The following is an 11,064-nucleotide window of genomic DNA, read 5'->3' as shown; positions in this document are numbered from 1 at the left end:
GGGATTCATCTGCTCTCCACAAACTCAGGGGTGGGACCCGTCTATCGTTTTTCTAACTCATTCCCATGAATTCTAAATTGTCAACACCTAAGGTTAATGATACCTGTCTTTTTGCTGTCATAAACAGTTAGGGTGGTTTAGCAAGAGATAAATCATCTTTACACAGAGGATTGTGCTATTGTTCTCAGCAAACAAAGGACAAAGCTTATTTCTGTATAATGTTAAACACTGTTCTAATGAAATAGGCTTTTTGTTTCTTTTATGCATTAATGAAATTATTAGCCTACAACACATTTCTTTCTTGATTTGGAACATATGTGCTTCAAAAGCGTGTAGAGTAATAATGGAGAGTTTCTACACATGATGGGCTCATTCTCATCTCAAAATATACACTGATTTTTAAGGAATGTGCAGAAGGAAAAGCCAACCATCCTTTTGATTATTGGATTAACCACCAGAGCTGCCTTCATCTGAAACATACTCCACTCGATTGAGGATGATACTTTTAGCTACTAAATAAATACACAGAGGAGGTGTGGAATAACAACTTTACCAAGAATAGCCAACAAGCTCATCTTACAACTACTATGAGCAAAAAGTGTTCACAAAAAATATCTTTTTTTTTTTTTTTTTTTTATTCTTGAGATGGAGTTTCACTCTTTTTGCCCAGGCTGGAGTGCAGTGGCATGATCCCAGCTCACTGCAACCTCTGCCTCCTGGCTTCAAGAGATTCCCCTGCCTCAGCCTCCAAGTAGCTGGGATTACAGGCACCCACCACCACACCTGGCTAATTTTGTATTTTTAGTAGAGACAGGGTTTTGTCATACTGATCTCGAACTCCTGACCTCATGTGATCCACCCACCTCTGCCTTCCAAAGTGCTGGGATTACAGGCACGACCCACCATGCCTGGCCCAAAAAAAATCAGAAAAAAAAATTGTTTTCACCCCTTTAAATATTAAATAATTGATTTTTTTCTGAAAATATTTCTTATACAATTCAATAAGCACACTAATTTTAGAATGGAGTGTCATTAATGCTGTAACAAAATTGGAAATATTTGCTATTATATGTTTTTAATACACACTAGGTACATATTAAATACTATATCTGTGTAATAGTTAAACATATTAGGTAGTTCATTAGGTTCATTTAAAATTGGCCAAGCTCAGTAGCTCACGCCTGTAATCCCAGCATTTTTGGAGGCTGAGGCAGGCAAATCACTTGAGGTCAGGAGTTCAAGACCTGCCTGGCCAACATAGTGAAACCCCGTCTCTACAGAAAATACAAAAATTAGCTGCACGTGGTGGCATGTGCCTGTGGTCCTAGCTACTTGGGAGGCTGAGGCAGGAGAACTGCTTGAATCCAGGAGGCAGAGGTTGCAGTGAGACAAGACTGTGCCACTGCACTCCAGCCTGGGTGACAGAGTTAGACTCCATCTCAAAAAAATAAAATAATATAATATAATATAAGGCCAAGGGCTCAGCAACAACTTAATATAATGTGCTTAGGTATAATTTTACAATTTTAAGAGAGAATGTGCTTGAGCTAGGAACCATTGAGAGAGAGTAGGAGATGGTGGCAATAGTCAGTCAATTGTGCTACAAATACATTGCAATGGAAAATATATCATACACTACGAAATTTTACAAAAGTAGCAACAAAAAACTTTTTTTTTTAAATTTTTTTTTGACCAAGTCTTGCTCTATCACACAGGCTGGAGTGCAGTGGCATGATCTCAGCTCACTGCAACCTCTGCCTCCCAGATTCAAACGATTCTCATGCCTCAGCCTTCCAAGTAGCTGCGACTATAAGCGTGCGCCACCACACCTGCCTAATTTTTATATTTTCAGTAGAGACAGGGTTTCTCCATGTTGGCCAGGCTGGTCTTGAACTCCTGGACTCGAGTGATCCACCCTCCTCGGCCTTCCAAAGTGCTAGGATTATAGACGTGAGCCACCGCGCCCAGCCGGCAAACAAAAATTTACCTATGATTCAATAAACGATTTTCCCCTACCAGCTTTCCCCCACCACACATATACACTTTTTCTGATTCTATTTTACCATAATGATGACACAGGTGCTTAACCAGCTCCGTGAGCTATTGGGGTGGCTCTTTGCCTTGATTTAGTCTTGTGCCCACACACTGACCCATGCAGACTTAGCCATGCATCCAGCACAAATTATGCTATTTTACATGTTTGGTTTAATGTATTCGTACCTGCTAGACATTGTAGCCAAAAGATTGTTTGCTGCCTAATCTTAGCCAGCTCTTAGGGTGACTGCCTAAGCCTGTATTGCTGGCTTCACAAGTTTTTGTGTTTCAGGTAAATAAAAATCAAAGAGCGTTCAAGGCAGCCGCATTGACTCACTTTGCAGACAAGCAAGCAGAGCAGCAGAGCAGTGACGCGTGCCCAGCGCCTCGCAGCTAGAGCTGGATTGGAATCCAGGGCTTTGCAGACTTCCTGCTTCACTCAATCCTCTTTCTGTTGCCTCTGGCCTCAAGGTGTTGGCCTGGGAGGAAGTAGCAGATTAAATTCCATGGGCACGAAGTCCGTAGCTGACGAATACTTAATATGTTGCAGTTTTACAGTGAAAGTTGGCAAGTCCGGGGTGGGAACATGCCTCAAGCAGCTGAGTCTTCTGGATTTTACTTCTGTTCTTTGCCTCTCAATTTTTGATTTTGTTATATAAAAAGCAAATCAGTAACTATTGCATTATATTCTGCAGTGACTCAACAGTGACACTTATTCAGCCAACCAAGGTTTATTGAACTGCTCGTGGTGCCGGGAACCGTGCTGGGATAGGATACAGGGACCAACCAGTCCTGATCATTAGCTTAGCCAGAGAGGTAAACTGACCGACAATCAATCTGCCAGGGATCAGTTACTATGGAAGCTCATAGTGTGGGCCCCTAACCCAGACTGTGGGTCTGAGGAGGTCTCCTGGAGGGAGTGCTATCCTAACAGAGACCTGAAGGGTACTTGGAATCCAGCCACAGAATACTATTTACCATCTCATTTTACTCTCATGAGAATTCTCCCCACTGTAGGCAGGATGAGTGTTGATTTAAAAGAAAAAAAAAAAAAAGTAGCCTGGCGGGGTGGCTCACGCCTGTAATCCCAGCACTTTGAGAGGCCAAGGCAGGCAGATCACCTGAGGTCAGGAGTTCAAGACCAGCCTGACCAACATGGAGAAACCCCATCTCTACTAAAAATACAAAATTAGCCGGACATGGTGGTGCATGCCTGTAGTCCCAGCTACTTGGGAGGCTGAGGCAGGAGAATCGCTTGAACCCGGGAGGCAGAGGTTGCAGTGAGCCGAGATCATGCCATTGTACTCCAGCCTGGGCAACAAGAGCGAAACTCCATCTCAAAAAAAAAGTAAACAGAATAACAAACTTAAGGGTGGCCAGCATTAGAGCTGGAATGGAACCCTGATGTCCAATGAGCTCCCTGCTGATGTGGACTTTGTACAGGACCATGTTCTCCTAAAGTGACTAGAGAGCAGGAGCCACCTGTCACTCAATGCAGCAGCATTGGACCCTCCCAGCCAAACCCCACTCCCACCTCCCATCCTACTGGAGTCTGTTTCCCTTCGTCTTGGTCTACTTGAGTAGATAGGGTCCTAGTTGGTGCAAACAATCTGTGATTTATGACCCAGATAGTCCTGCCAGGTCACAGAGAAGTGTACTCTGCACCCAGCAGTCCTCAAGACAGACTTAGGCTCTCAGTTCCTGCAAGGCATCCCTAGAGGACAGCCTCTCAGCAGTACCCAGCACCCTGCACAGGGCCACTTTTGTAGCCCCCACCTGCCTGCTCACTCCCTTTTTCTCTCCTTGGCCTTCTCCACCCTGAATGCTTGTGCAAGCATGCTCACTCTCCTTCCCCAGCCCCTCCGCACACACTGACACACACTCAGCTCCCAGCTTTCATCCTCTCTCCCACCTCTTGTGGTGAGTTCTGAGCCTCTCCATGGCCATCCTCCCAGGCCAGGCCATCCTCCCAACCCAGCCTCTCCATGGCCATCCTCCCAGCCCAGACCATCCTCCCAGCCCAGCCTCTCCAGCCCATGGCCAGCCTCCCAGCCCAGCCTTTCCATGGCCATCCTCCCAGCCCAGGCCATCCTCCCAGCCTAGCCTCTCCAGCCCGTGACCAGCCTTCCAGCCCAGCCTCTCCAGCCCAGGCAACTTCCCAGCCCAGCCTCTCTAGCCCATGGCCATCCTCCCAGTCCAGCCTCTCCATGGCCATCTTCCCAGCCCAGCCTCTCCAGCCCATGGCCATCCTCCCATCCCAGCCTCTCCATGGCCATCCTCCCAGCCCAGCCCCACCTCTCCAGCCCATGGCCATCCCTCCCAGCCCAGGTCAGGCTCCGAGCCCAGGCTCTCCAGCCCATGGCTATACTTCCAGCCCAGCCTCTCCATGGCCATCCTCCCAGCCCAGGCCATTCTCCCAGCCCAGGAGTATTTCTGGAAATGCTCCCAGCCCGGCATTTCCAGAAAAGGAAAATACAGCCAATGCTGAGAGTCTCAAAGGTCGCTCAGTTCAGACCTACAGGAATGTTTTTGTTGTATTTTTTTACTTGGGATCTTTCAACCAGTCAGCCTGATGCTCTTGTTTGATTTCCATGTTTGTTGTAGTGAAATACTGATAATCAAAATGTTATTCTACATGATGAGCTGTTCCTCCTACTTCTTTACAGTTTCTCCATTTTCCAAAATTTCTACAATCAAGATGTATTGCTTTTATAATCATAAAAAGTTAAAATGTTAACATATTCTGACAGAAATATAGGAATTATTAAGACTTTTTTCTAGGCGGTGGAATTATGGGTAACTGTTTTTTCTTTGTTCTGTATATTTCCAAATCATCTAAAATCAACATATATTGCATTTAGGTTTGTGTGTGAGGGGTTTTTTCCCCCATTTTTAAATTTGTGTGTGGTTTTTTTGTTTTTTTGTTTGTTTGTTTTCTTTTTTTCAGATGGGGGATCTCGCTGTGTTGCCCAGGCTGGTCTCGAACTCCTAGGCTCAAGCAACCCTCCCATCTCAGCCTCCCAAGCACCTGGTGAGGTTTTTCTCTAAAAAGGAAAAACATGTGGAAGACAATCAGAGATGATTTTTGAGTAATGCAGAACAACTCCAAAAGAATAAGCAGAATGAATGCTCATAAGGTGAAAGCATTTCAGAAAACCTGTTAGAAGCAACAATGGAAGAAAATAGATTGAAACTGTGCCTACCTTCCCTAACATTCTCCACCTTCATCTGAGGTTTGTGATCCACAGACTCAAGCCATCATGGACCACGTATTCATAGTCCCACACTATTGTCTGCATGATTTATACAAATGCAAAGCCTACCATTACTTAAATGGTAAAAGAAATACAGGAAGCAGAGACTGTGCTATATCAAAATGTATCTTTCTCTACTACCACTGTTTTGCTTTGTGCTGTGCAGACCTGCCACTAAGCATTTTCATAGTCGAGAGAGCCAGAGACACAGAAAGAGAGAAATTATGGTCAAATTATGGCACCATACCATTAACGTACGAGAGATTGGTGCCGCTAGTGTGTGATTACTGCTTTTAATATGATTTTCGCTATCTTGTAAAATACTGTGAATTTACTGCTGAGCCTGTGTACTGCTACTCTCCCAAAGAGAAAATTACTTCTTCCAGAGGATCTGCTTGCACAAGCGTAAAATCTTTGCAGCTCTCTGAGCAGCAAGAGAACCACATCAGACTTGATATGCTGATGTGGCTCTTTTGAGTTACCTGTTCCAGAGAATTTTGGGCAGGGATTTTTCCAAGATGTCATTTTCTTTATATGTTATTTTCTTTATATTTGTATCCATTCACATCATCAAGTGTCTTATTGAGTACCTCCTAATTGTAAATGATCTTAGTGGCTGCTGTGAGAGACACATGGATTCTAATACAGGGTGCTTGGTTTAGAGAAACTTGTAAGCACCAACTGATATCGAGGGGGAAAACAAGCAGAGGGAACAGGAAGTGCAAAGGCCCTCAGGAAGAAATGAGCAAGGCCAACAGGGCTGGGAAGATGAAGGTAGAGGAGATGAGAATGAAGAGGTGGGTAGGGGTGCGGTCTTGTAACATTTGAGGAGCTGAATTATATTCTAAATGTGATAAGCCATTTGAAAGCTTTGAGCAAGAGAATAAGGGCATCTGATTTTTTTTTTATCCCTCTAGCTATGAGAATAGGCTATAGGGGACTAAAAGCAGAAGCGAGGAGGCCAGTTAGTAGGACGCAACTGCAGACATTTAGGCTGGAGAAGACAGTGACTTGGACGAGGGTGGTGGTGTGAAGGTCACTGAGGTGTGTGGAGACTGGAAGGCACAGAGTCGGAGGACTTGTCTTCTAACTCCATGATACTGCTCCAGATGATTAACAGGCACTCAGAAGGAACCCAATAAACATGTCTTCCTGAATGTATGGCTGAATGAAGAGTACCGACCCCCTCACTTATAAGTAGGAGCTAAGCTATGAGTATAAAAAGGCGTAAGAATGAGATAATGGGCTTTGGGGATTCAGGGGGAAAGGGGTGAGGGAAGTGAGGAATAAAAAACAACACATTGGGTACAGCATATACTGCTCAGGTGACAGGTGCAGCAAAATCTCAGAAATCACCACTAAAGAACTGATCCATGTAACAAAAAAATCACCTGTTCCCCAAAAACTATTGAAAATTAAAAAAAAAAAATTAAGCAACCGAATAGGAATGCTCCACTGATTGTAGATATTTTCTTTCTTTCTTTTTTTTTTTTTTTTTTTTTTTGAGATGGAGTTTCACTCTTGTCGCCCAGATTGGAATGCAGGGGCACGATCTCAGCTCACCACAACCTTTGCCTCCCAGGTTCAAGTGATTCTCCTGCCTCAGCCTCCCGAGTAGCCGGGATTACAGGCATGTGCCACCACGTCTGGCTAATTTTGTATTAGTAGAGATGGGGTTTCTCCATGTTGGTCAGGCTGGTGTCGAACTCCCGACCTCAGGTGATCCGCCCACCTCGGCCTCCCAAAAGTGCTGGGATTACAGGCACGAGCCACCGCGCATGACCCTTTTTTTTTTTTTGAATTGGAGTTTCGATCTTGTTGCCCAGGCTGAAGTGCAATGGCGCGATCTCAGCTAACGGCAGCCTCCGTCTCCTGGGTTCAAGCAATTATCCAGCCTCACCTTCCTGAGCAGCTGGGATTACAGGCACCTGCCACCACACCCAGCTAAAAAAAATTTTTTTAAGAGACGTGGTCTCGCTATGTTGCCCAGGTTGGTCTCAAACTCCTAGGCTCAAGCGATCCGCCCACGTCAGCCTCCAAAGTGCTGGGATTACAGCCATGAGCCACCCCGCCCAGCCTCTGTTTGTAGATATTTTAATTAGAGAAAAATATAAAATTTCAAGCCCATCAACCAGTTCTGCTCTATAATAATCAAAAACTATCTTTGCAATAAAAAAAGTTATTAAAAAAAAAACTACTTACCCCTAGAATCACTCTCAAATGTAAGATCAGGGAACTCCCTCTAGACTCAAGGGTGCCTGAGAGGCCACGTGGTTTTTAGACTCTCCTGGTTCAGCTTCACCACCTGATGCTCTTCCCTTCCACCTAGAGCTTTTCGCAGCCCACAAAAGATGTGCTCTGTGATTCCAAAACAGGAAGGCTTCTGGTTAGGAGAGAACACTAAGGCAGCAAAGTAAGCCCTCAATCAGAATCCCTCATTCACTAGCACTCTTTAGAAGTAGAAATCATTGGGACTCCCAAATGTTTCTGAAAAAGTTCTGTGGTGCATCCAAAGATCATCCCAGTAGTTTGTCTTAAAAGTGTTTGTTAAAACATGAAAACTGTATGTCTACGTAAGTGATTTTCAATCCTAGCTGCATATTAAAAATCCCTGAAGAGCCTTTAGAATAGGCCAGCCTTCAGGCTCCACCCCATTCCAAGTCCATCAGAATCTCTGGCATGAGGCCCTGGCATTGGTAGTATTTAAAAGCTCCCAGGTGATTCTTATGTGCGTCAGGGTGGAGGGGCACTGCTGTATGTGAAGTGAGTCATTTTCCTATCTGCCCTTCACTGCAGGACATGAGTAATCCTGTGAACCAGCCACAGCTGATGACAGTGTTCAGCATTCTACATGGAGCTCAAATCCCCCAACCCCTCCTTTTAAGCGCTTGAGAGAATTGCTCAGAAAACTTATACTACAAACATATTTTAAAATTTAGGGCTTAGGAGTGGACTGCCCCCAGTAGCTCAACGTTTTATTACTCCTGCCTTAGTCACCCATTTCTTCTTTCTCTCTGCCTTGCTCCTTCTCTTCTCCTCCCCCTGCTGTCCCTCCCACTCTCTTCCATCAACCTGCCCTTGGCACCGTAGGCAGGCTGCCCACCTGGAGGCTCCAGGCTGCAGAGATCAGCCCTTAGGAGAAGGTCTGGATAAAAAGTGGAACTTGTGGAAAGGGCATATCATTTATAAAATTTCTTGCTTTACTGCAAAAATGTGTGCTTCACTGCTTTGGAAAACAGTCTGGCAGTTCTTCAAAAGGTAAAACATGGAGCCAGGCATGGTGGCTTATGCCTACGATCCCAGCACTTTGGAAGGCTGAGGCAAGGGATTGCTTGGGAGTTGGGAGTTGCAGTGAGCTATGAGTTTGGGTGCAGTGGGTACAACGTACACCTGCTCGGGGAACAGGCGCACTAAAACATCAGAAATCATCGCTAAAGAACATACCCACACAACAAAAAAATCACCTGCTCCCCAAAAACAATTGAAAACATAAAATAAAAAATATAGCAACCCAATAGGTATACTCCACTGATTGTAGATATTTTGTTTTTGTTTTTGTTTTTTTGAGATGGAGTCTCCCTCTGTCATCCAGGCTGGAGTGCAGTGGCATGATCTCGGCTCACTGCAACCTCTGCCTCCCAGGTTCAAGCGATTCTCCTGCCTCAGACTCCAGAATAGTTGGGACTACAGGCACGCGCCAACATGCCCGGCTAATTTTGTATTTTTAATAGAGAAAGGGTTTCACCGTATTGGCCAGGCTGGTCTCAAAGTCCTAACCTCAAGTGATCCATCCACCTCTGCCTCCCAGGGCACCCAGCCTCTTTTTTTTGTTTGTTTGTTTTTAGAAACGTGGTCTCTCTATGTTGCCCAGGGTAGGTCTCCAAGTCCCGGGCTGAAGCAATCTGCCCACCTCCACCTCCCAAAGTGCTGGAATTAGGGAGGGAGTTTGAGGTTGCAGTGAGCTATGATTACATACTGCACTCCAACCTGGGTGACAAAGCAAGGCTCTGTCTCAAACAAAAATAAAGAAAAGGTGAAACATGGAGGTATCATATGGTCCAGCAACTCTACTCCTTGATATACACCCAAGCTAAATAAAAATATATATCCACACAGAAATGTATACACCAATGTGCATAGCAGCATTATTCATAATATTCAAAACATGAAAACAATTCAAATGCTCATCAACTGATAACTGGATAAACACAATGTGGTATATCCACACACTGGAATATTATTCATTGATAAAAAGCAACGAAGTACTGATACATGCTACAACTTGGATGAACCTTATAAAAATTATGCTAAGTGGGCCAGGCACAGTGGCTCATGCCTGTAATCCCAGCACTTTGGGAGGCCAAAGCAGGTAGATCACCAGGTCAGGAATTCAAGACCAGACTGGCCAACATAGTGAAACCCTGTCTCTATTAAAAATACAAAAAATTAGCTGAATGTGGTGGTGGGAACCTGTAATCCCAGCTACTCGGGAGGCTGAGGCAGGAGAATCGCTCGAACCCAGGAGTGGGAGGTTGCAGTGAGCCGAGATCGCACCACTGCACTCCAGCCCGGGCGACAGTGTGAGACTCCATCTAAAAAACAAAAAAAAAATTATGCTAAGTGAAAGAAGTCAGTCATAAAAGTTGACATATTGCTGAGCGTATGGTGTGCACCTGCAGTCCCAGCAACTCGGGAGGTGGAGGTGAGAGGATCACTTGAGCCCTGGAGTTCCAGGTTGCAGTGCACTATGATTGTACCACTGCACTCCAGTCGGGGTGGCCAAGAAAGACCTTGCCTCAAAAAAAAAAAAAAAAAGTTGACAAATTCTATAATTCTACTTCTATGAAATGTCCAGAATAGGTAAATCTATAGAGACAGAAAGGAAATTAGTGATGGCCAGAGGCTGAGGGTAGAGAAGAATGGGGAGTGATTACTAATGGGTACAGTTCATTTGGGGTGATAAAAATGTTCTAGAATTGATTGGAGTGATGGTTGCACAACTAAAATACACCAAATACCATCAAACTGTACATTTTTAAGTAGATTATATGGTAAGTGTGTTATATCTTACTAAAGCTGTTAAAAATAAAATATGTATTTCAACAGCAGAAAACTGTGAATGCTGAAATGATTGTATTTTTAAAAAATCATCTAGTCTCTAAAAGAGTGTGTTGACTGGATGATTATAGTCATAGCAGTAGGCATTATAACACAAAGAGATATGATCAATCACCTCTAGAAATATTTTCCTTAATTATAGAAAGTACAACAACCTTCGCATGCATTGTTTGAGCATTTTATAAATTCTTTTTCATCTTCACACTTTAATAATGACTCTTCCTTTTCAATAACAAAGAGTTTTCTTTACTTGTCTCACTAATTTTCACAGCCTCCACTTCCAGGCACTCATGGAACCTTAACCCTTCTTACAAAGGAGATCAAGGGGTTCAGTGTTTTAAAGACCCTGCTCTGAGGCACAGGGCCAACTCCAGTCCCAAGTGACATCCTTACCCCAAATCTACCCACTTCCATTCACTTAGCCCCACACTAGGGCTACAAGGGATTTTGTGGGTCCCCCACTCAGTTCCACATTAAACTCCCAGCTTTGCAGGATTTCTCCCTTTAAATGTCTCCCCACTAACTTCCCCCTACCCTCCGTGCCTCTTCCAGGCCAGCTCCCCAGAGTTTTCCCAAATTGTTCCAGAAGCTCCATGATCCACTTCAGTCACTTCTCCTCAGAATACTCCCGGAGCTGAGAGTTTTGGAATCGCCCTCA

This window comes from Gorilla gorilla, chromosome 1, assembly GCF_029281585.2.
Source record: "Gorilla gorilla gorilla isolate KB3781 chromosome 1, NHGRI_mGorGor1-v2.1_pri, whole genome shotgun sequence".
Classification (NCBI taxonomy): Eukaryota; Metazoa; Chordata; class Mammalia; order Primates; family Hominidae; genus Gorilla; species Gorilla gorilla.
Note: the sequence above shows the minus strand (reverse complement) of the source record.